Below are 27,008 nucleotides of genomic sequence, written 5' to 3' on the forward strand. Positions count from 1 at the left end.
ACTCCAAGTTTCTGCTCCATATGTTAGCACCGGTAGAATGCAATGATTGTACACTTTTCTTTTAAACGACAGTGGTAAGCTCCCAGTCAGGATTAGGTAATGCCTGCCGTATGCACTCCAAACCAATTTTATTCTTCCGTAAGTTTCCTTCTCATGATCAGGTTCCCCTGTGAGTAATTGACCTAGATAAACGTACTCATTTACAGACTCTAAAGGCTGACTGGCGATCCTGAATTCTTGTTCTCTTGCGTATTGGACATTATCTTTGTCTTCTGCATATTCATCTTCAACCCCACTCTTACACTTTCTCGGTTAAGGTCCTCAATCATTAGCTGTAATTCGTCCCCATTGTTGCTGAATAGGACAATGTCATCTGCAAACCGAAGGTTAATGAGATATTCGCCGTTGATCCTCACTCCTAAGCCTTCCCAGTCTAGGAGCTTGAATACTTCTTCTAAGCATGCAGTGAATAGCATTGGAGAGATTGTGTCTCCTTGCCTGACCCCTTTCTTGATAGGTATATTTCTACTTTTCTTGTGGAGAGCCAAGGTTGCTGTGCAATTCTTGTAGATATTTGCCAAGATATTCACGTTTCAAGACTTCAGTAGTAGTAGTAGTACATAGTTATTCAGTGTTCACACCAAGGGCGCATAGGACGGGGAGGAATCGAATGCACCGTCGTTAGTTCACATGTGCCATAAGACGTGCCAGGTAGTTGCCTTTGCGTTTTGTTGAGCATGCAGGTCACTGTCCACAAGATATGCTTCGATCCTTCAGCATCGGTCGAATGACTGCAGGCTTTTTTTTTTTTTCTTGAATAGGTGATAGGATGCGTGTAAGCGCTGGATCGTCTACTCAGATTATCCATGTTTGTTTAGCATTCCAAATTGTACGGTTACTGCCTGGTGAAATACAATTAACGCAATATTGTTTGTCGAGGTCGTGTTCCATTTCTAGGAAGCCGTGACTTATTTAACCGTCTTTGTGCTATAAAGAAAGCTCGGAAAATAAATGCATACACGTTTATGACTGCGCGACAATCAACGCCTTGTATATATATATATATACAACGAGATGAAGCCGTTAATAACGTTTCTGTGCACCAGCTGGTATTATATAGTGCCTGGTGCACGTGGTTACGGGTTGTTTAAATTAAGGTAATTTAATTTAAATACAAATTGCACAACAGCCCAGCGTATTACAATGTAGGAGTGAGATAGGCGACTATTGAACAAATAACAAATATTGTAATCTATGGTGACTCTTCGTTATTCATTGAATGGCTCCGCCAAGTTTCCCTCGGTTGCAAATAACCAGGAAAACAATGGCGGGGGGAAGGTCGCTGAAGGGTATACTCCTCCCTGCGCACGCCGCCTACATCGGTTCACTCAACTCATATATACTACAGTACGCGTCCCCTGCACCAACAAGGAAAGCCGCAACCAACCGGGTTGCACTGCGCGACGTCGGTGTCCATGCCAAAGGCGCCTCAAAAAACCAGAGCAATTACCTCGCTGTCTAACAGGAAGCGCGGCCACGGAGCAACGTTGCTGCTCGTTTTGCTGCAGTGCAGGCGGCGCTTTCGAGAGCGCAGCTCCAGATCGCTCTAGGGCCTCGTTTCAAGTGCGTCCGCACGGTGGAGAGAGCCTCCACCGAAAACGGCAGATTGAGGACGCCGCGTTGCGAGTACCGTAATCGCCCCCGGTAACTAGAACGATCACAACAGCACCAACGCCACCTCTCCTTCCATTTCTCTCTCGCCGACACTCGTCGGACGCAAAGGTGAAGGGCATCGTCCCCTCATTCAAATCCAGACGTATATAGCAAAACAGCGGGTGTAAACTCCTGCACCACGACGTGTTTGCCGGTCGGCAAACGGCGCACCCTCGCACCCCCCCCCCCCCCCCTTGCACCCACAGCATCGCTTCTTCCCCGCAGGGTGCCGACAGCGGGCGCTCAAAAAGGCACACGCAATGTCGAACGCGATCGATGGAGACAAGGCTTCCCGGGTGCAAGCGCACAGCCGAGAGCCTCGAGTCTCGGGGCGCGTTCGCTGCAACGTGCGCTGCGCTGCTGACGATGTTTACGGCGCAGCGGGCGAAGCTTCCGCAGAAAAGAAGAGGCGGAAAAAAAAATGATGCACGTGCGATTTTAGAAGCTTTGTAGAAGTGCTTTTCGCACAGAAGTTGGTGAAATTCTGACGTTTACTCGCGGCAACCGAATCTACGAGAACGAGGCTGCTAGACATCGTTAAGCGGGCAATCAGCACTCGTCAATTGCACCTATGTCGCCCACTGATCACTCAGAGCTGCTCAGCGCCTAACCAAGATCACGGGCGTCATCCTCCTCTGTTCACGAACAATTTGCCGCTGTTTCGTAAGACTATCACATCCACAACTTGGAAGTCTTTATACGGTCAATACTGACTGATCGAACGGCTGAAAAACGTAGTGCGTCTAGGCGGTCATGCAGTCACACTTAAAAGAAAAGCGAACAAAGTCCTCTCCGACTGACCACACACAAGGTGCAGGCTTATCTGATTCAACCAGCGACGCCGAAAGCGTGGTTCCGAAGATAGGCCCGACGGCTCGGCAATAATCTGCACGGCCGATGGGTGCTGAACGTCGGATCAATAATCACTCGTTTCTATTTTTTTTCTTTATTTTTTGCTCCGTTGTGCCTATTCTTCTTCTGTAATTAGTACACCGGCTGTAATGGAACTTCTACGGTGAGATCATGCCGTCTTCGTAAGACATGCCATACATGGCATGCAAACGCTAATAATGTATGTCTCACAGCGACGCCTCTTTAGGAGCGCGGGTGCGTTTCCAAGTGGGTCTTTGCCGCAAGGCGTACTTAACATGCAGCGAAGCGCACGCGAACGTCATACGCGAAAAATGCAGCTCTCACGTAACAGTTAAGCGCCAAACAAATAAATGCAGATCAGGGGCGAATTAATATCTTTCTTAAGTTCGTACACATCGATTCGTCCCCGAAAGTAGCGCTTGAAATAGTAAGATTCAGCATCCGGCAATTAATTACGCGAAGAGCGCATCCCATCGACACGGCCGAGACACTGGAACACCGCGGCCATTCCGGAAGACGTTAGCGAAACCCTGCCGGTTACTTAAACCACACGCCTCTACGCACAGGAATGTCACCACACGCCGTTGCCATTCGCAGCAGTGGGCGCACGCATGTCGACACGCCACGTACGATGAACCTCCGCTGCCCCGTCCGAAAAAAAGAAAAAAAAAAAGAGAAAATATTCCGCTCCTCTGCAATCACAACAAACACACGCAAGATGTCCTTCGCCCCATTATACCACGTTCGACAATCATCGCATTCCAAACGTCACCTCGCAAAGCAGATACGTATCTCCGAGGCACATTTATCTCGACAATTAAGAAGGGGGACTTCATGTTTTATTCCGCCATGCCGCGGCAATAAGTTATTTATACGTTATACTAACTCCCCCCTCCGCATCGGGGGATGGGTTTGGCTTCACGGATTGGCCTCCCTCTCAGCGAACGCTTTCCCCGGGGCACCCCACCGGCAGCGGTGCGACGGGGGAAAGAAATGAACGAAATGAAATGAAAAAGAATACAATCCTTAAAGAGCGCCGAGAGGGACAGATGCGGGCCGCGGCGCGCCGGCACCCGGAAAGCCCATCGCTGACGCGGCGGCGGCGGCGCCCAAAGGCGCACGTGCAGCACGGATGCCCCGCAATGGCGTCCCATGACGTCACCGCCACTCCCCCCACTTCGCCAGCGCCAGCGGCACCTATGCGGGAGCACAGCGAGCTCCTCCGCGAAGAGAGTAAAAAAAAACGAACGACCGCTCTCCCCCTGCACTTCGTTGCGGGGGTCAAAGAAAGGGGGAAGAAGAAATAAAAATTACTCCCTTCTCCGCGAGAGATGCGCTTTTCCTCCCGAGCGATCCAGCACGGAGGAGGAGGAGGAGAGGCCCGGAACGAGAGTGGCCGAACGAGGACTGCCGCTCCCGCGGCTGCTGCTTTCCATATGCATGCGGCTCGTTCCGTTCGGCGAGAGAAGCCTCGCATTTCTCTCTGTATATATCCTTCCATCTTTTGTTTCCACGTTTCTCGCTTGCCCGGGAACCCGTCGTCCCCGGTTTCTACGTGGCCCGGACACGTGCGCGCAAGAGGAATGGCATGATCATAGGTGGGGGGTGGGGATCCATCTGACGCAAGGCGGGGAGGGCAAACGGCCGCGTTTTTCACCCCGTGGTGTGTATCGGTGACGAGGATCGTACGAAGTCTCCGAGGCGGACAAGCTACGCTTCACCGCGCGAGAGCAAACTGACCCCCCCCCCCCCTCTCTCTCTCTCTGGCAGCGAGGATATATTGGAACTTTCTGGAACGCGTGCGCACTTCATCACTATCGTCATTTGTGTTACCTCTAATGTAGAGCTCTAATACTGACCAGTCAGACGGGCAAATTTAGTGACGCTTCGAGGGAGCGCACTTCGCCGTTAAGTGTCACTCGCACGCTGCGAGACGGAAAGGTTTAGTGACACTTGCTGTGGAGTTCATTTGCCAGCGAGGAACTCACTCCGCTGCGTTGAAGTGTGTAGCCTCGATTACAATGCGACAAGAATAAATAAATGCTCGCAGCAGAGTCGGCGCTAATTCCAAGACCTCTTTTTTTGTGTGTGACTTCAAATGTTATGAGCGTCTTTGTGACAACAGCGAAGCTTGAAACGTTCATTTTGGAAGGATTCCGCCATTTTGAGCCGACAGATTTTGGATATGTTCCTTGCTTGTTTTGGCTCAAAACAAATAGACGTGTCACGCCGGTGCCGCGGCAACTTCAACAGAGGGGGAGAGCGCATACGCCTCAAGCAACCACGCTAACAACGGCGCCGAAACGTCTGGAACGAGGTTCGACGAAGCGACGTTAACCGGAGAGAGAGAGAGAGCACACGCGCGCGCCGAGACTCCTTCTCACCCGGCGAGCCGAGAGAGATAACAACAGCGTGAGCGTGCGTGAACAGCATGAGTCATCATCACCCCCCCCTCGAGAATGTTCCGAAAGCAGCGGTCGAAGGTACGAGAAAAGAGTAGAAGCTTCCCAAGCTTTGGCCGTGCTACGGAATCACAACTCCGATCGAATGTTCGAGAAGGACCGTCGACGGCTATATAAACGCCGTGCGAGCATTGTCAGTTAGGAATCCAGGAGTCCAGTGAGGAATTCAGGAGTTGAGTCCGCACAGTGAAGTGATGTAAAGTGAAGACCGAGCGTCTGCGGAAGAAGGGGATTCCCCGGCAAGCTAGTCGACGAATTCATCGAGCGTCTGCATTTCCGGAAGAAGTTCCTTCTTCGAGATTTGCCCCCAAGTTACGCCGAGATCGTCCGACTCCAAGACCAACCAGCACGGTGAATACGATTGGACACTTAGTGTTCCTATTTATTTTGTACTTTACGTGTTGGACTCTTGTGCTTGTCGTTATTTTCTTGTGTTTGTTAATACCCATCTGATTTGCATTGTGTTGTGTCTAGCCTAAGTGTGACGTGTTACTGAGATCTTTGATGGGTGATGTTCTTGTACATAGGCATCTTTTCGTAATATTACAGTAACCGTATACAAAACTCGAAATGGCCGAGAATCTTATCAACCCCTATGGCTTCACAGATCGCCACTGTCATCAATCCCGAATGACACTTCGTTTTGCACCACGCCGCCGCAGTGACACTCAGCGAGGCAAATTGCACTCGCTCGAAGTGTCATTAAATTTGCTCGTCTGACTTCGGTATAATCTTGTACCAAAATGCAGCAGTGTTTTTCGAGGGTCGTTTCACAAATAGAACGAGAAATACAGTAGGATGGATAACCTGAAGCGCAACGTAAATCTTCCGATGTTGCGATTATCACTTTCCGTATCATTGCATGTTGCGTGATCATTAATTTCTTTGAAGATTCCTCGTTTTCCTTTCAAGCCCTTTGGTTTACTGGTAGGGCAGTCATGCCAACATTCGACATGTTGAAAATGCATCTCTCTGCTGAAAACAATTCCTTATTGAAAATATTCGTATGCCTCATAGGCTTTGCATCAATAATTTCTATAGAATTCTGCACGAAGACCTGTATACTCCTATATAAGTCATTATAATCATATAGGACTACGGTACGGGGCATATGGGTCTTTATCAATGCGGAATTCCGTCGAATAAAAGCGCCGAACCCGATGATCTGCTTCCACGAGGTCACCGTGACCAATCGCTGACCGCACAGCAGGATGGGTGTTCCGACGTTATAGCCCACATCGGAAAAAAAAAATACATGCCAAGCCGGGACATCGTATACTTCAGCGAAAGTAGGATGGATACAGTAGGTAGGACAAAGTGCCATGTCACATAAAAACAAGATGCCAACCCTGTTGCAGTAAAGCACATAAACCAAAGAGAATTTGCGGGAAATGAAAATGCTATCTCGGAAGTCAGTGTGCATGATGGAAGGTAGTACTACCGAGTTTCTTGGTGGCTTCTCAGAGCATTCTGATCAACATTTTTTTTTTAATTTATTGCGTCACGCAACACAAATGTACTAGAAACAAGAGACTTCTGCTACTGGCATCATAGTCCAAGTGATTAGGCGCAATTTCGCACTTCCGCATTCACGCATACACTGCGTGTATGGGTGTGTGCGTGAATGCGGGAGTGCAAAATTGCGCCTAATTACTTGACTATTACGATCCGCCAACCAGTCCAACAGCAAGTTCTACTACTGGCATCAGGTGGCCCATAAGGCGGCAGCCACAATCAACACCGTATCTTCGGCACAGTGTGGCCCGAAGTCGCCGTTTCCTAACCGCATTTCTTAACCGCCTGCCAGAGCGGGTCCATTGTATACGGAGCCAATGAGGTTCCTTGTTGGGGCCCACACTGGCACTACTTTCCGTGTTGCTGGCGGAGAACTGGACACCATTTAGTTACATTATGGGCTGCGATCAGATAGGGTGAATATCTCGCGGCGTAAAATGGATAGTCGGAAAGTGAGCTTGGGGGTACCGACACAATAATTTCGAGTCTTCTTTTTTGTGTGCTTTAAATGGAAGTCCGGTTCCTATGAACCCTATAAAATATACTGTCAAGCCTCAACAGCGTCCTAAACAATGTAATATAATAGCGTCTCTGCAGCCACTTCCGCTTTAGCTTCAGCTGTGTTGTGAAGACATGACGCAGTATAGGTGGTCACGTGGGACACAAGGACACTACGACGTTTTGATACTCGGTCCGGCTCGCTCAGTCGTCCGCTATGCTGCCGCATCAGCCCTCGCACGCGCGTAGCAAGCCGGAGCGTGTGTCGGAACGTCGCAGTGTCATGACTCCCACGTGACAACATGCTGTGTAATGACGTCACAACTCAGGCTTGTCCACATTTTCTCTGGGGTTTCGTGATCTAGGAGTTTCGTCTAACGCAAAGAACACTGAATAGCAAAAAATATCATGTCAGTACTCAAAGGGGAAAGAAAAAAGCAAGAAAGAAAGAAAAAAGACTTTCGAAGCGCGCATTACGACATCGCATCAGCGACGAAAGATTGCCAGAAAAGTCGAAACGTAAGAAAGGGATGCCGTAAGAACTCCACGCACGGGTTGGAAAGTGATTTGTTTTTAATGCTTAGGACAACAATAACCTGAGTCACAGCTCAGCGGAGTGACTGCGGTTACCGGTAATAATAATCACGAATGAGCTTAGAATGACCCAATAGGTGAAAGAAATATAGCACCCGCGCCCCCGTGTGGGGGAAACATCCAAAAAAAGTAAAAGTAACTCACCGGAACATTCGATATCATGCCACGCCTGCATCCGTTACGAAGTTTCGGCTTGCGTCACACACCAGGCGTACTTGCGCGAGCATTTGCGCAACCACTCTGTGACGCACGTAACCTAATACTGTTTTTTTTTTTTTTTTTTTCTGCTCAGCTTCAGCGCGCTTAAAAAAAACGGCCATTGTATGGGGGAAATAAAACTGCACCTGCTTTCGGTATTGTCCATGGGCATATAATCGGCGCCGTGACACATAATCGTCCCACACTATATTTTTATGCATAGCGACAATAAATGAAAGCAGTTTTCTTTCTCCTTTAAATATGCGTGACACGAAGACTCGAAATGGCGAGATAATACAGCAGCGCGCGCAAGCACTGCCAAATACTGAACACGGTCGTGCACAACGCTTCCGTTGTCAAAAGCAAACGAAGGTCTGCGAGAAATTGAATTCGCAACGAGCTCTATGATACACATATATGTCTAAATTTATGCAGAGAAAGGCGAATAACAGGAAGAAGTCGAATGCCGTCCTCCGCGACCGGCCGATGCCGCGATTGCTGTCACAAGGCAAAGAACAATTGAGGCTTACATGTAAAAGCTCGTCGGACAAAAGTCTGGATGCAACGCCCGCGACAAGTCAGCGCTACTTCGATATAAATGAGAGCTTCGCTTTTTCATGAACTCGACGAAAGCGGATTGAGCTTGAAGTCTAGAAGACCTAGCCCGACTCGTCCCGCGTTTAGGGGCATCTCGACCTATAGCTGTTTCGGGCGATCCAACCCACCACTTGCAGGCGAGTTGACTGCGAACTCGCCTCAATGCTGGCTCGCTCGGCGATAGATACCAACGTGCGCGTTGGTTGATCTGCATATGTTTTACAAGTAGGTTCCTTCGATGTACGCGAACGTGCGCAGCAATTAATCAGCGATCGATGATAGGCGGGAGAACAATGCGCGCAAACGACCGGCGTTTCCGGCTGCCTTATTGTCACACCGAAGAAGCAACGACTGTTTGGACGCATGACGGGAACGCAGTCTATTATAATGGAGTGGATACGGAAATAGAGAACGCGGCGCTTGTGGGCAACACTGACTCCCTTGTCGACTGCTGAGACAGCGCTCTTAGACGCGCCTCTTAAACCCCAGCGGGAGCAATCAGCACAATGAATTTATCAAAAAAGGAATAACAGTGAACAGAAGTGACAAAAAAAAAAAAGAAAGAAAGAAAGAAACGGCGACGCAGCTTTACTAAAGTGGAGCTACTCAGGCGCCGCGACATTCTCGCACACTGGCGACGAACTCTTATTAGCCGATCGCTGAATGATGTGAACAAACTTGGAACCACAGGTGAATTCGCATATCTGGTTGGTGCATGCACGTCCGGAATTCTCCCGAGTAGAAAATCGCAGACGCGAACATGCCCATTTCCCGTCGTCGTTTCCCGACCGCTTCCAACGCATCGTTTCCCGCACAGCGTAAAAAACAGAGCATCTTCTTCGTGTTGGAGGTTTCCATACCATTCACCGGATTAATCCAAGCGCGCACTTTCGCCCCAAAACCGGGAGACTTTCTTTCCTTTTTTTTTTTTTTTTCTCTTCATTTCCAACTCAGTCTCTTCTCGGTATATACTCTCACTTTTTATCGTCCACTTGGCAACAACGCACTCGTTGCGCCAGCACGTCTTATCGGCAAGGGCGGGAAAGAGAGAGAGAGAGAGAAGGCGTCAAGCTCCGTAGCCATGCGCGCACGCGGCGCAAGGCGCGCGTGATAGGCGCGCCGTGGCACCACCGCCAGCACCACGCACCAGTGGACGCACTCTTCCTTCCTTCTCCGGTGGGCCGTTGACCTTCCTCCGCGGTCACACTCCGGAGAGCGGAGACGAGACACGATAGCGCCCAACGGGGGCAAGGAGACGCCCGGAAGGAGAGAAAGCGAGGTGGTGGTAGAAGGAGCTGCTGGTGCGAAGGCACGCATTCCACCTCCTCGCCCACAATGGCCGTTTCACGTCCGAAGCTCGGCACCCTCGATGGGACACACTCTCGCACCCACCGTCAGCATGACACGCAATAAGCAGAGCACTGAGAGTCCCCCAGATGAGCCTCGTTTTAACAAGCGACTGTACCAGTGGGTACTTTTGGCAGACGCGCCTCACAATAGGGGCATTTATGTTGATCGTATATACTATCGGCGAATGTTAGGAGCAATCTGACGTTTCGTGACCGTCAAAGATAAGTGATGGATCGTGCATTCGTGTTTCACCTGCGTTTTGCCACCACGCGCCTATTGGGTGTTGCAGCTCACTGCTTATATACTGAATATCTCACTCGTCGATGGTACAGACAATTAATCCTTGCCTGATCGCTGAGAACACTTGGCTGAACTGTCGTTACAACAGACCGATAACACGACAAGTTTCACTACGCCATCGTTGTCGTAAAGCGTGCCAGTAGTAGTAGTAGTAGTAGTAGTAGTAGTAGTAGTAGTAGTAGTAGTAGTAGTAGTAGTAGTAGTAGGTTAAAGGGGAACTATGCTACGAAGCACACCAAGTTTGTGCCACGACCAAAGGAGGTGGCAGGTGTGGATCATTATGCAGGTGTGGAGACGCATACTTCAACTTCTTGTAATTCTCTGGAAAATCGACAATGACACTGTGAGCGCCATTCTCCTCAATCTTGCCTCGAACGATGCGACATTGAGCAGGACTACTAAGTCATCACGGGGCCGCGTTGCGCGCGTGTTCCGGTCTACTGACGTTTGCGTATATACGCCACATCACGACGCACGTAGTTTGACATCAGGTAATTTGCAATATATACGGCAAATTTTCTGTTGTCTATCAATAAAAGAACATGTAAACAAGCACCACCACACGTCCCTATGACTGCAGATGATATCACCAAAACAAACTGGCGATTTTTATTCATAACAGAGAAACAAAAGCGGCAAGCTTTCGTTTGAATAAAGTAGAAGGTAACGGGGCCAAAGAAATACCGATGACATTTATTGTGACTTAAAAAGGCACCACGAAAAAAAAAAAAGATTAAGCGAACTGTTCTGGGTTAAAAAAAGGACCCAGCATTCTGAAGAGAGTAGTTGTAGAATAAGTAACGAACAGAAACGTCGGCACGTTGTAAACAAGAAATCATATGAAGCGCTTACCCTGCTTACAGTTGTATCACTAAAGGCAATCACGACTCATTTTGCAAAAGGGAAAAGAAAAAAAAAAAACTGTTCTTGCCAGGGATCGAACCTGGGACCTTCCGCGTGTTAGGCGGATGTGATAACCACTACACCACAAGAACGGTTGGTGAAACGGCCGGCTTCAGTCGTATACCAGACACGCGCAGCTTGCAAAAGATAAATCTTCGAGCGGTGCTCAGTTGGCACAGCTGATTAAGACCCGTCGGATCCGTTCGCAGACGCCGTTCGTCGCAGACGGCTCCGTTCGCAGACTCACGTCACCTGACCGGAACCGTGCTGGTAAATCCGATCGGAATTTGCTGGAGGACTTTAACGTACGACTATTGATTGATACGGTGGGATGGTAGGCGACACACCTTAAGCTTTCCGCACATGCTTCTCCTGAAGTCACGGAGTTCGACAACGTCTGCTCGCGAATGGTTTATCGAAAAACAACGATTGTATTAAACTCGAAAGCAACCAAAAACAAAAGTTAGTCAACATGGAAGAACTCTTTTTCTGAGCGAAAACAGCTCAGATTTTCGAAAATGCCGAGAGATCCGCGACCTCCACGATGTAGCGGCCCAGCTGTCCGGGCGGGGGGGCTCAGTCGTCCCGTTCAATAACCAGCCCTTTTTCTCGTCAAGTCACTGCAAAATCGAGGCTCGAAAGAATGCTCCACCAGATCGATACTAACAAAGTGTTGCTCTTCAGTGTCCTAAATAAACACCGGTACGAGTATATATATCCGGCATCGGATCACGCACGGCTTCGGTACCAGAGATGTCTTCAACTTCGTGTAGCGAGCGGGGCGATTCGCCAGAGCAGCGTTGTTTTCCCCGCTGGGAGATATTTCTGCACGGCACACTCACTCACTACTCCTCAATGGGTTTCCGCCGAGAAGGTGACGTCATACGCTGGGCTACGCGAGGCCGCCCGAGAACGGCGTAGGAGCGCGTCGAGCTACGCGGCGAGTAGAAAATAGCCATTCCTCCAAGGGCGATCAAGAGGAGGTTCCCCCTCTCTCCTCGTAAGAAGGTCACGCTCCCGCCGCTCGAACGGGCGCCTGCGCGAGCGTCGAGAGCGCCTCGCTTATTTCAGCCCCGCAGCGCAAACTCGCTCGCGGAAATGCGTGTCCGCTTGCTGGCGTGATAACCACGGTACGAATCACAGCGTTGAATGTCCGGCACGCCGACCGTAAAACATGCGTCAGAGCCAAACGAGCGCTCAAAAGAGATGATCCTGTAGCAACTAAGACAACGACGAAAGTAGAAATTGCACAATGTAAAGTACACTCGGCGCATAACCCGACCGCAAAGGTCTATCTGAATGGGCCAAAATGACAACGTGGCGGAATTTGGCCGTGCCCGCAACGTAGGTTGGCAGAATAAGCGGATGATACTAACTCATACACACCAATATTTCCGTTCTCTATGTACTCACACAAACTCAGACGCAACTCACACGTGGGCACTCGCTCACGTTCCTACACTCATACTTTCCAACAATCACTCGCGTTCAAATACGGGGTGATCATTTCCAAGTTTTCCGGAATCTTCTTTACAAAAATCGCATGTGACAGATAGCATAATTCTTGTCCTTGAGCTGCATTATTCGAAGAAGCGGACATTACTAGCACGGGGAATCGAAACACAGATTCAACTAATTAAAAATTCGCCAAATAACTTCGAAATTAATTACTTTACGGCACGTACTTCCGATTTACGACCTGTAGCCAGTGAGTCTGACAGACTTAAAATGAGTCTCCAGTATGACACCGGTTTCAAGATATTATTTTCCCAAAGTGCGGGACGAAATACCGAGTCCCACGCTGCAGCTTTCGATGACGGGCAGCTGTGGCATGCACTTGGGTTTGTCGAAACCCGCGGTAACCACCTCGCCCAAACTGCGACGCCACGGGTGCGCGCGCGGTCACGGCGGCTCTCGGCCAATGGCCACGCAGTGCGGGGTCACCGCATGCTACGTACATACAGTAACCGGACGGCGAGCCAAGCGAGTGCGAAAACGGGGGTGCCGGTTCGAGGCGGTCTGAAAAAGGCACCTCCGGAGGAACGCGCGCGCGGCCGGCCATTCACATCGTCTCCGCCGAAAGGCAGGAAGCGATGACGTCGGGGCGCGCTCACGATGAGGCCGGCCGTCCCATCTCGGTGACGCAGCCTCTCGGCGACGGGGGCCTGAACGGCGTTCTCCGCGTCTGATTCAGCGGCGCCGAGCGGCCATTGAAGACGGCGCTACGTGAGCGGCACGCACACGGCCCTTCGGGCATCCGCGTCACGACGACGAGTTTCGGGAACTGCGGCGACGAGCTGTACCGAGAAGCGCGGCACATCCAACGGTCTGCAGCGGGAGAAACCGTATAATGCTGGCCTCACACCGGCCTTTCTATATTGCTCCGGGAATGTGGTTACCCCTTCCCTAACATGCGCGACGCGCCCGAAACGGCACCGGTGCACAGAAGACCGACACTATACTGTGTCGGCGCCAGTCCAGAACCATGTCTAAGGTGAAAGGCTACGGTGCGGCTCAACAAAATTACGAACTGATTTGTTTTTTTTCTTTGCATAAGTAGCTATACGGTGCTGTTGTCTATCGCGCGCGTCTTCGTGCCAAGCGCCTGTAAAGCCCCCAAAAGGCACTGTCCGAACAATATTCTAACCACACAGCGACACCTTTGCCCATCGTACTGCCAGCGGAGACCCGACTTCTCGACCACCATCAGAACGCATATTATTTTGTGTGTGCGCGCGCTCGTGCTAACACTAAACAATCACAAAAGAAAGGAGCGAGAAGACAAGAGCGGTCACGCTGTAGCCACAGGGGAAGGCGAAACACCCGATACAGAAAAGATAGCCATCCAGAAAGAGTTACAAGAACGAAGAGAGAGAGAATAATATAAGTGCCGTATTACACACACTACAACACTCCTTCCGACACTGGAAATCACACAGTTTTCTGGGGGACAACCTGGCGTAACGGCAATGAAACACACTAATGTTCGACAGACGGTCCAAAAAAATGAGCACGTAAATGAGCTCTCATAAGTTGCAGGCATCTGCGCTGTCAGTCACCCCTCTCTACGCTGCACTATACTTCGGTATTCTGAAGTTTTTCATCGCGGAGAGAGAACATCGCACTTCGACAGTTCCGCAAGGATTGATCTGCAGAATGTTGAGCTGGTTACGCACATATACATAGCAAGCGCCTGTACCGGAGGGCGGTCAGTGAACTGCAAGTCGCGTTCTATCGCTCCCAGCGACAGATACGAGAGGCTATTGTTAGGGCCTGCAGGCGCATAACGTTCGATTAGTCGCACCACAGTGCTAGCGCAGCGGTTAAAACGCTACAGCCGCAGCACCCATCGTAGGCATCAACGGTGCTTTGGCTGCAGTAAGCGCTCAAAAATGGTAGAGTGAAAACTCTCTCGTCGAGCTGCGACGGAAACGGGAGAAGACGGAGCGCACCGCCATCACAAGGAAGTATACACAAGACGAGAACGGAGGGTGAATGATGGTCGGGTGCAGGGGTTCGAGAAATACATCAAACGCGTTCCGGCAGAGACGGCCCGGTCTGCAGGGGGGAGAAAAAAAACGGGTGGGGGCAGCAGCAATCGTCTCCCTCTGCAGCCACATCGCCTTCTTTCACCAGCTCCTCCTGCGTGGGGGCCCACGAGCAGGGGACGCACGCAGCGAGGAGGGATACTGCAGAGCATCGCGTTTCCCACGGACCACGAACGAGGACGCGCAGAGGCCGGTCACATTGCTCGGCGACGTGTAGCCGAATGCGCGTCCGCGGCACATCGTCGCCGGGAAGCGGTTGTAAACACGCGGAACGCACTTCCGGATCACCGACGTCGCCCCGCGAGTCCCGTCCGCATGACGCGATAACACCACGTGATTCCGGCTCTAATCGGAAGCTTTACTATACAGGGAGCACATTCCAGCTGCTGCATTCGAACGGCGCGTAGGGCGGACTAATGGTGGACGACGGGGGCTTAACTTCCCGACAGTTGGACAGGCGCTGTTTGACACGGCGTGTCGATTAGCAAGGGCTCTCGAATTCGGCGCGGCGTGTGCCTGCCATAGAGTTTGGGCCAAAAATTACTAGAGGACGTTAGTGTTGTTGCCTACGGGAGGTAACAGTAATATTCAGCCAGTGAGATCCGTAGGTAACGTACACCTTCCGGAAGCGCTTGGATTTAAAGTGGACGGAAGCATCAACCGGTCAGCAGTCTAGATAAGCAAGAGACGTCTAGAATTATTGGGGGGGGAAGGAGAGACTGATACGACCGGATCCGTTACAGGCATATGTAGCGATACGCAGGGTTTGAGGAAGAGAAACAAAGAATAAGGAGATGTGTAAAAAAAAAATGCTAGAATGAAGATCATGTATAGCATACCTGAATAACTCGCAAGCAGGCTAGGTGACCATCTGTCACCGCCCCGCTTCAAAGGGGATGCCAATAAATCATCATCATCGCCAACAGGATGCGCAAGTATGGTGATTTCAGCCAGCATGGGAAATTAAGGACGACGGCCCAGTACATGCTCTTGCCTAAACTTCGTCCTTCTGCCTTTAAACGGCTTTGCAACTTTGTAAAGTGGTACTAGTCAACAGTGTATTTTGCTAGAAATGCGACAATAGATTACGTCCGAGACATGGCGGCCATGACCTGTTTCCGGCTTTCACAAAGCAAGACATGCGAGATCAATTGGCTCCTTTTACTCCCATGGGAGCCGACATGGCGGCGTGTGATTTGGACACCGCCTATTCTATTCGCTATATATGCGCATATACTAACTGCCTCGCTTTGTTAAACTTATCAAGTTAAAGCGTGTTGAATAACAGCATAATAACGTTTGGAGCCACAGGCCCGAACATTATACACAAATCCATGTAACTAAGCATCATTCCGGAATCATGGCCACCGAACGATCGCGAGGCGATATAACTTTCGTACGAATCCATGCGACTGCTCCCACCAGGAGCTCTAAAGCGCGTCACGAAACGACGGACCCAGGAGGTCGTCGAGAAGCAGCCCACCGGGTCGGCTACCGAAACGCGGGCACGAACGAGTGCAAGCAAGCAACGCGCGTGATTCACGATTCGGCGCGAGCGGTCACGCCACGTGCACGAATGAACGGCTCCCGCGGTCGTCGTCGTCGATCGGCCATGCTCGAAACTTTTTCCCTCGAGACCGCATCGTTCTCTCCCTATCCTCTTTCGCATCTAAATCCGGTACAAAGATTCTGATCGAAGTGCATGGCGACCTGGCGACGACTACAGAAATCTCCGTGGTACACATATTTTTTTACCTTCGCACGTGCTCGATTCACCGGTGCGACCCGGAGAACGTCCTCGCTGCTGTTAATTGTTTCATGCCGCTTATCCGCGTATAGTTTACGAATACTATAGCCGCAACCGCTCTCCGTCTATACGGTTGTGGCGGCTCTCGGCGCAAGCAGCAAGCGAAAATGTTGCAGCAACGTTTCATTCACGTCACCGGCGACGTGATAAAGCAGGACACGCACGGTACGATCGATAACGCATAAGATCTGACCTATACAGGTATTCATAGTACCTGTATTACTGTATGACGTATACTGAAAGTGCACAGTTTGTTATGAGGAATTATGACAATCAATTCTGACCACCTTAAGGTTTCCACCTAAATCACAGAAAAGCCAGTGTTCCTCGCATTTCGCAGCCATCGAAATGCGGGCGGGGGAATCGAACCACCGGCGACCTCGTGCGCTCCAGAAGCGGAACGCCATTTACTTATTTCTTTCCACGCGCGAGACTGTGAGTGTATACAGGACACAGTGCAGGGAAGCGTCGGAGCGGAATATGACCCCGATATGCTTGTACGCGCTCGCCGGACAGAACAATACCATGGGGCAACGTGCGCGCGGCCAGCGTTTTAAGCCGCGACGACGCTGTCGTCTCTGCCGATCGATACTTATCTCGTGCCGGAAAACGGGAGCACGCACAGCGGAGGAGGACGCGTAGGCGCAGCAGCGGCCCGTGTGGTGTGCGCGCCGCAAGAGGGCAAGCGTGGTACCGTGCGTAGTGGCACGTAGCTGCACGTAGTATAGATACATACGTACTATACGTATACGGAATCCAGACAAACGCGCTGAGAACGGGGCAGCGGCGGCAAGAGGTTTCTCGCTGCTTGAGAAAGTGGAACCCGCTTCACTCCCCCATTACTACTCGGTTCGGCATAGCGCGGTGATCTGCGCCGGTTTCGTTGCGTTGAGTATTCGAACGAGAGTGAGTGCCGGTGATTTCGAGTGGAGGGGTGAGCGTGAGAGGACGCGAGTGCGTATGTGAGTGCGCGGTAGGTATGAATGGACGCGACTGAGAGCGTCAGCGCGTGACGGTATAGGTGTGACTGCAAGCGACTATGAACGTCGGGAACGAGATCCGAGTGTGAGCGCACTATGCGAGTGAGTATACATGAAGCTGCATGCGACTGATTTTGGTTATATATATGTATATAGAACGGTATAACATCTTGGTTATGACGCCGTATATTCGAAGCCTCCGGCAAACTGCGGCCGCGCTCAAGGTTATTTTGGGTGCACTGGGATCTAGCACAAGGGTGTGGGACTTCACGTTTCTAAAATTTCAACCGTTGATTACAAGAACGCTGTGGAGAGTGCTCTCACACGGGTGGCGAACAAAAAGAAAACGACCTCCTTCGATACGCGCACTGACAGACCGAGAAACGTCTCAGTTCAGAGGCGTCACGCAAATAAACGGAAGTTTAGCCCCACCCCCTCGGTCTCTTGTTTCTTCTTGTCTGTTTTTTGTAGTTCTCGTTTACTCAGTCCGAATTCAGCTGATGTCCACCAAACGTCAAGGTTACAGGCGTGCAGCCTACAGAAATAAGGGCAACAGAGTCGGGTACTGAGCCAGGTGATGCATCGTCACGGATAACCAGGCAAACCAGGCGAGTGAGACAGACTCGTATCCAGAGGAGGATAGACGACGACCCGTTTCCTTAGGCGCGTTGGGCAACGGTCGGAGAGGCGATGCCGCGGCGGCGTTTTCCTTGGGAGCTTTCGGCGGATGCCAGGGATGACGGCTGCCAAGACCGCGCCCCCCTCCTCCTCCGAACACGCTGCACGCCGCTTGACGAAGAGAGATTGACTGCTCGCTTCGTGCTCGACCGCGCGTTGCATTGCGAAGCCACTTCCCGCATAAGAGGAGGTGCGCGCCTCGCCTAACCTGCGTGCATGCCAGCGCCGTAACGCCCGTCGAAGGTCACCGGAAACGCACGGCGAGACGCATACACGCACCTCTTTAACCGTGCCGCGCTCGGGCACTCATCGTGTACGAAAAACAGGCCCGACGATCGGTCCACGATTTAAGACTGCTATATCGCGTCACCAGAGGGATCCGCGTGAACGAATACCTCTTTTAAAGGCAGAGAAGCGCAGAGCAGGATTAGTTTTGAAGAAATACTCAGGAGCGTGGATGAAAATAAATGGGCGGCTAAAGTGCACAAGTATCCGTACCTGAAAAGCGTGGACACAGGATGGAGGAAGAGGTCAAGAGAGTTGGCGACCAAATAGAGGGTAACTGATAGTGTGAATAGACTGCCAGGAGTCATCAAAACGAAAGTGAGAGAAACGGAGACAGTGAATTGGTTGCAAAGAATGGAAACAAAAAGGACCACGGAGATTTACACGAATGAGAAGAAAGAAATTAGAAGAGAAAATCTGTACGATAACACAAAGGGCAGTACCTTGCTATTCGAGGCTCGAGCCGGTTGCCTAAGGACAAAAGCATACGGGAGCAAGTTTTCGGAACTGGAAGAGGCATGTGTATGCTGCAGCAAAAATGGACAAAGGAGTGCAAAAACAAAGGTGGGGCTATCGCTTTCTTGGCTTTTCAGCATTCACTCGTTCACGTGTATAAGCAATTATACGGTATTTTGCACCCCCCCCCCCCTACCCAACTTTTCCCCTTCCTCGTCTTCTACGGTCTCTCTCTCTCTCTCTCCATTCGGCCCTTATATTAGTAGCGTGTAGGCAAAACATACGGGGGCAAATTTAAAAAAAAAAAAGAGAAGGATACCCTTTTCAGAGCTTTATTAAAGCGAAGCTCTCCTTGCGAGCCATCCCGGACTTTCTTCAGGCCATGGCTGCTGCTGCTGTATCGCAGAATAGCTCACAGATTAAAATAATGAAAGTAACTGAATCACGTACTCGCTCAAACAACCTTCGTCCCCCAGCACACAGCAGCCCGATGTTTTAAACACTATAGGCCGCAATCGCACGTATGCTTCTATCGTGCCACAACGCCCTACACCAGCTCCTTGAGGTGATCGCCGCGTGTGTCACATTGCCCGGGTGCCCGAGAGCGCATGCGCCAGTTTCTCTTACGCCAAACACGCAGGAACGAAATGGCCAAATGTAAACACTTTATTAACCGCTTCACGAAAGCTTCACTTCGCATAGATTTCAAGAGGTGCGTTCGATCTGCATAACTATGTTTATCTTTCGAAGTATCAGTGGTCATGCGGAAAACATGGAAAGTATGGATTGAAAACATGGAAAGTAGAAAATATACACTGGGTTTGTATTTAGACATTCAGAAGGCATTTGATTCTATACAGTTCGATTTATTACTCAACAAATTATCAAGATACGGAGTGCGGGGTATTGCATTAGACCTTCTTAATAGTTATTTGTATGATTGATTGATATCAGTTTGTCAAAACTAATGACGGTGTGTCGATGCTTGCGAAGCTAAAGCAGGGAGTGCCGCAGGGATCTATATTAGGTCCATTATCATTTCTTATTTACATAAATTATATTGTAGAGATAGATAGTTCCGCTCAAGTTATAATGTATGCGGATGATACTAATATCTTCTTCTCTTCACATAATCTACTGACACTAGAACGTTCTGTAACTAACTACCTTACGCACCTATCAAACTGGTTAAGAAGAAATAGATTAAGGTTAAATGCCTCAAAAAACAACATATGTCATATTTCGTCCTGTAAATAAACCTTTACAGGACAAACTTAGTGTAAAATTTGAGGACACTTTAATAAACCAAGTTCAAGAGCAAAAGTTTCTCGGGGTTCAATTTAAGGAAGACCTGAGCTGGTCTGTTCACATAAAGAGCTTAAGTATGGAACTAGCCCGTACAGTTGGATGTCTATACAAGATATCTCAGCTCATGTCTCTCTGGCTACAAGAGAATGTTTATTTTTCTTTTTTACTCCAAGTTAACATGTTGTTTATTGGGGTGGGGGACCACTACAAAACACAATTACAATAACCTCAATCTTATATAAGGCACCAAAAACATCGAACACCAAAAATTAGAATAAACTATGGAAAGCAAACAATGACCTATCAAATACCTGCCATCATAAACAAATTTGAAGGAATGCTAAACTTCGAATGCACATCACGTGTATTAAACGCCATGTTATGGAGACATCGTTGTCCTCTGGTATAAAGTACAATCATAACTAAGCATTTTGTTTGTAACACAGAAAGTTATCTGTAAATCTTGTCTTGTGTCCCTTTTATTGTGTATATTGAATCAATGTTATCTATTATGCGAGAGGTTTTCACGATGCACAAGTGAAATGCATCTTTTTTTTTAATTGTATGTAAATTTCGATGGTGTCACGCAATGTATGATCTGTTGTGTGTACTACTGAACAAGCGACACGTTCTCGTTGTTATAGGACGGTGCCAAAATGTCGCGTTATATAACTTCTCTTGGTCAACGCCATTTTCTTGTCGATGTTTGGTTCAGCACATTTTTTTTTTTTTTCGATGTTTCGTAACTGCATCACTCCGAACTGTTTGGGCAGAGGCCTCGTCAGGCACAAACTGCCTTTAGCTTCTGTCCCTGTATCAGGCTTTATGTGCTGTCTGCTGCGAAAACTGAAATAATGCCCAACTATCCAGGCTCTAAAACATTCCCGCGGAAGCCGCACATAAACACACACGTAACAACAGGCCACGCGGGCAGGCCTGCACGAGTTGGCTCGTCCTCCTGTGTCCCCCATTCTCCGAGTCGCTTTCACTGGGAAAACACGCCGCCTGCAGCAAGCGGCCCGGTCCGCGGCGGCGGCCGCGAAGGCCACCCCCTCTGCCCCTGCCAAGGTCACGACGCGAAGCAGGTCAAGCAGCCGCGAGAGCGAGCGAGTGACGCAACACCGGCGCACACCACCACCACACTTTCGCCCGGCAAGCAAGCAAGCGCGCCTCCGCCGCGGCGTCCGCGAGAAGCGCCCTCCCCAATCGTCCCGCAGAGCGGCAGGCGGGGAGGGACACGGTCGTCCCAATGTTTTTTTGCCGGACTAAGTTGGCGCGCGACGGCTGAATAGACCACAGAATAACTTGGTAAACCAATAACATGACACACGGATAACAAACGCTATAGAAAAGCGTTTCCTGTTGGTGCCTTCCTGATGTCCGTGTTTAGGTAGCGCAACCCTTACCGCATGCAATTCCAACTCGCCCGAGAAACAACACTCTCGTTATAACTATAGGGTTCCACGTTTTCGGTATATACCGATATTAACCGTATAACGGTTATACCGACGCACACCGGTATAAAGGGTATGTACCGAATTCGCTCGCACCGTTCCCTTCTCTTACTTTTACCAGCATGACGGTTTACAAGTATTAAAGCCAGGCACAAGTTTCCTGGAACAATGAAGAGGGCACGGGAGAACCCAGAACAAGCTGCGACAAACAAAAAGAAAAGGGGAAAGCCGTCTGTCACGAGAAAACTGTGCAGACAAGTCACGAATTGAAACGCAGGCGTGAACCCCGACAGACGGGCGAAGCTTAAAATCTCGGAATGATTCGTCCAGACGAAACTTTCACGATTACCTTACAAATCAGGGTAGTGTCCCGTAAACAAAAAGCAACAGCGTCGACGCCAACTTTGCGGCCTCTCTGTACAGGTTTTTCAACAGCCCTAGCTAAATCGGCATCCGTCGGTGCGCTCCCTGCCCTGAAATTACACGATACCCGATGAACGCGCACGAAATAAGCTTCAGTTTGTGCTCCGAATGCGTTCGTCGCCGAACAAAGTACAGAACACCACGACGGGGCGTTCGATTACTTTTGATGTGCTGCGAAAAATTCAAGAATGCCAGTCGATCAGCAGAAAGCAAAAACACCTGACGACGACGCTGAAAACACATACCTGCACAGATGTCGAGATTGTGGCCGTTTGTTAAGAGCCATGCACTGACTAGTGATTTGATTTCCTCCCAAAAGAAATAAAAGGGCAGGGTGATGCTGCCCCAGAGAATACTTGCAGCTTCGTTTCAGTTGGAAAACGAAATAAGGAAAACAATATGCCATTAGAAAGAAGACGCAATTTCAGAAGAAAAAAAAAATGCTATTTGAAATGAGCAGGCGCAGATGCCACGGCCTACAACAATGACTACAACGTGGCCTCGCAAAATGGGCTGAGCTATGGCGGCATATCCGTCACGATGCATCTGATGCTGGCTTCTTGATAACGAGAAAGGAGCTAGTCCTTATGCCGAAGAATCTGAGGTATCTGCACGTACCGCGGTCTCTCACTTGAAACACAGAATTCTACGCCGCGTCTTAATTTTTACTTATTTAGAGCAATTTTAACGGTACAGTGCCTGTGTGCTAAACGGATAAACGACCCTCGCTAACCGGCTAATAGGCATTGCATTCGAAACTTCAATATATATATATATATATATATATATTATCTTGGGCTTACTAGCACGCCTGCGCAATGAGAAGAAGAAATGTATACGAAGGAAGACAGAGAGAGGAAAACAAACGGAATTCTCCACTGGGACGCAATCGATTAGTTCCGTTCACGCTCCACTCCGCCTTGGTGCCTCCCGATAAGGACAACGGCTGCGTCCTTGGCCAGCGCTGGCGGCGGCAACCGAAGTGAATGGCTTCAGCCGACAGCTCTTACTCTGAAGTGTGAGATCACGAGATATTCGCCGTTGTGTGACCGACAAAAACGCGGGGTGATGAAACAGAGATTACTACGACGAAGTGAAGTATAGGCCGCATGATGCGTAGAAAAGATAACCCGCGGACTGTTAGTAAAAGGGTGGCTTTTCAGGGGACGCGTGAAAGTGGTCGAGAGCTAAGAGCACGGAGAAATTATGTAATTCGCGAATGAGGGTATACGACGTTCGGCAGGAGTTATCGGAAATTTCTAAGAGAGTATCTGTTCTGCAGTGGATTTAAGTATAGGATGCTGCTGTACGATGATGACTTACATATACAGCCCGAACTACACCGGTCGTGCCCAAAGCAAAGCTACGAGAGGCCGCACACAGTAACCGTAGATGATGCAAGAAGTGTCCCGTTCTGGCATCCAGGGCACAGTGGAATATGAAATTGGACAGACCGACTCGGTTTTATTATTGGCATGGCCTCGAGGGAGACGACAAAAGCGGCTAACATTAAACAATCGTTACCGCCTTTTCATTTTCAATGTAACCACACCGCCGCAACCTTGGAAATGGTTCCGTTAAGTTGTCCTCGCGACATTAAAAAGGGAACGATGATACATAAAGCACGTCCACCCTCTCTCTCTACAATCTTTTGGGCAAGTCCGCCGACTTCGCCCCAGTTTCCTTCAGAGTGCGAGTAAACTTGAGGACGGCGAACACACCTAACCAAAACAAAAATGCTGACCCTTGTCAGAACGCACTCTGCTGTACAACCTCAACGACTCTCGCGAAGGGAGAATACCCGCTTTCGCTTCGCAACCACATCTGCGTTCAAACTGCGGAGCTCGCTCCGAGCGCTATACGGGCATTACCGTGTATCCTAAACCGCATTACGCACATTTCCTGCAAACGCCGCACCGCACTGCAGCCACGAGCCTCATTCATTTCCCTTCGGCTGTACACGTGTCTTCACGAGAACCGCCACTTCAGCCACGTCTCTCTTATCCCCAAAGAAAAAAATAATAATAACAAAGCAAGCGAATTGCAATAACCCACTCGGCTGCACAGAAGGCACCGTTACACCGCTACCGCAACCTTGCCGAAAGCCTTGGCTCGATGGAAGCTCAGCTATCCGAGCGTGCAACCTTCTTCGACGAGAGGCCGAGTTGCACCGCGCCCCCACGCAACTTTACCCGGTGAGTTGAGAGAGAGAGTGATAATCGACGTGCCTCGCGAAAGCGCGGCCCCGCTTTCAACGTAACGGGAGGAAAATAAAACAAGAGCCCTCGCTTGCACGCTGCTTGGAAAGAAATGGATGCGTGCCCGACGAGCGACCGACCCCCTCCACAACGAGGAAGCGTCACTCGCGTCGGCAGGCGACAGCGCCCCGAAGCTGGCTGGCAGCGCGTCAAAAGAATCTCTGCGAGCAGCAGGACGGACGCTTTTGTCGCTCGCGCAACGAGCGAGCAACGCCGTCGTGGACTCGCCCCCAGACGCCGAAACCACGCCGCTTGCTTTTCCTCTCCACGGCAAGGTCGCGCGGAGACCCCTAGACAGCCGCGGTGCTCTACGTCGACGGTGCCACGGTATCCTACTGAGCGCGTGGAGCCGGCTGATTCGTCTGATTTAAGGGACGGCAGCACCTGCGCGGAGGGGTATCCCACGAGGAACGCCGAGAATGCGGGTCACATTCGCGTGTGTTGCGTAGGTATGGTATATTTCGAAGGTGGAGAGCGACAAGAAACACCTTAAAGTTCGGTCGATGGGGATGCGGGAGAGCTGACGGTCTAGTAAGAGGAAGCTTTCGCTCGGGGCCTCCTGTGTAAATACGTGGCAAAGGAGAAATCGTTTTTTTTCTCGGCAGCCACTGCACCAAAGTTGATTATATTTGGAGCATTTAAAAGAAATAGTAAAAATCTAGTCACTGTCGGAAGCGTTTTTCTTGCTTAAGAAGTCAATTTTCTTTTATATAGCAATTGTTGAAAATCGAAAATTTTCAGAAAACGAAACTATCAAGTTTGCAGCTCTCTAACTCAGCTATGACAAACGATATCAGAATTCTGTAAAATGCATCAATAGAACATCTAAAGCGGACAAATTTGATGTATTATCCGTGGCTCTCAAATACACGACTAATATGCGAGTAGGCCTTTCGCAAAACCTTCGTAAACATTGTAACAAATTCACGTAATATATAAATTAATACATGCCAGTTTGTCCGCCTTGGATGTAGTATTAGATGCAATTTACAGAATTGCTATACCCACGAGTCAACGCCCCACATCAACAACGGACTATGACACATGCTGCTGTAGCGGAGGACTGCGGATTAGTTTTGTTCACCTTTGGTCCTCGTGTACCGAGGACCGTCTTCGGGAATGCTATTGTCAAGTTATACGTTAGTCTTTAGATACATCTCTAGTTGAAACACGCCCGCACAGGGTGCCGTCAACGCATGTCTCTGCATCTCGAATTAGAGGAGACATCCCCACATTCTCCGTTTTTTTTTTCTTCTTTCTAGCAAATTGGTTCAACAGGTCCCCTCCGCGCAGCCCCCACAATCGATACAGATCGCTACCCATACAATGGAGAGGTGACCGGACCCCAGATGAGCTATGCTCGTGTTCAGCGGGCAACGAGTGAAATTATCGGTCAAGAAATGCCGACATCATGTTTTCTCGCGTACTTTGTACCACTTGGGTGAAAGAACGCACGCTAGATCCACCACGGTACAGGACGAAAGCAATCCGCACAGTTGACCTCGTACCCGACCTTGAACATGAATGACACGCCGAAATCAAGCTCGGTTTATGCGGAACAAAAAAAAAATAAAAAAAAACAGCGACTGTTTGGGAGCAGACACTCTTTTTAAAAGAAAACAACGCTGGCGAACAGCATTGTCGCAGCGGGGAAACAACTCCCAAGGCCTGACTGCGCAACGGACGCGTCTGCAAACACGTTCGTGTCAAGTGCGTTGAAGGTCGTAGGTGTACACAAGGGACACACGCCGCAAACAAGAGTACAGATGTGACACAATGCACGACAACCGCGACCCAAGTGCAGCCGCTCGAGCGACAGACAATGGGTGGCCGTGAAAACGTCGCCGGGTGAAGCCTGCAAAAACCGTTGTCTCGAAACGAAACAGGAGCAGGGAAGAGTCTTCACATACGTTACGTATTTAGCACCGGAGATGCAATACGAGTAGCGGCCGCGATCAAACGGCAGTTGCAACCCTGTGTCAAGTAACGCGAAATCCGCCTTTCGGAAGTGCGCGAAAGTCGTCGGAACGAAAACAACACACGTCGGAGGTGCATGCAAGCGAACCGGGATAACGTAACGATTCTTTTCCAATTCCTTTCGTTCTCGCCAGTGGTCGGAACTGCTCACCGACTGCGTAATAACCTTCACGGTCAGTAAGTCGCGACAGATGAATGACAAGGAATAGAATCGAGCGAGCGAAATGAATCATCACATTATGCCGGCCCTGCGTTCCAGAGAGGGACCTGGGGGACAAAGACAAGTGTTGTTTGATACCGCGAAGTCATTCGCTCCCCATGAAAATAACAAAAAAGAGAATAAAGAAATAACTCTACAACTGCATCCAAAAGAGCTAGGAAGAAAGTGCGAAACCATCACCCGGAGACTATGAAAAACAAACCAATATGGGCAGTAAAAGCGCTCGCGGGAGTTCAATACCGGCACTACCAATTATCAGGACACATGTCGGACATCACCCGATTGGTAACCGTCGCATCGATCGATCGCTTTCGTTGCCCTTCTCGTCACAAGCGCGAGGGCGCGTCAGAGCAAAGCACCCGTGACGCGCGCCTCGAGTGGGTTCAACAACACTGGACGCGGCGGCCTCTTGACTTACCGGCCGACGCCAGGAGCACGTGCAAGGGCTGCCGGGTGGCGTAGACGTCGCAGTCAAGGGTAGGGGGGCCGTATCCTACTGTCGGCCACGCAGCACGGGAACTCCTTCCACTAGTTCCGAGAGTATTCCTCCGGCGTCGCACACAACGGGGACAACGAGCGCTCGGCACCGAACACAGCTCAGCCACAGCGCT

General features: G+C 50.0%; 1 protein-coding gene and 1 non-coding gene across 5 annotated transcripts in view; both read right to left on the minus strand.

Annotated features, from left to right (window-relative positions):
- The window catches only part of LOC119442022 (lysine-specific demethylase 6A), a 120,412-nt gene that overhangs the window by 32,167 nt on the left and 61,237 nt on the right, over nucleotides 1–27,008 (minus strand). Inside the window, exon 1 of one of the 4 annotated variants that reach the window (XM_037706738.2) lies at nucleotides 26,816–26,839. The exons of the other annotated variants lie outside the window; for them this stretch is intronic. The gene's annotated coding sequence lies outside the window, so the exon portion shown is untranslated. Of the gene's footprint in view, nucleotides 1–26,815; nucleotides 26,840–27,008 lie in introns of those variants that run through there. 4 annotated transcript variants of the gene reach the window in all.
- On the minus strand, nucleotides 11,023–11,095 carry Trnav-aac (transfer RNA valine (anticodon AAC)). The gene has a single exon. It is a non-coding gene; the product is annotated as a tRNA-Val (tRNA).

The sequence above is a fragment of the Dermacentor silvarum genome, chromosome 2, assembly GCF_013339745.2.
Source record: "Dermacentor silvarum isolate Dsil-2018 chromosome 2, BIME_Dsil_1.4, whole genome shotgun sequence".
NCBI classification, from domain to species: Eukaryota; Metazoa; Arthropoda; class Arachnida; order Ixodida; family Ixodidae; genus Dermacentor; species Dermacentor silvarum.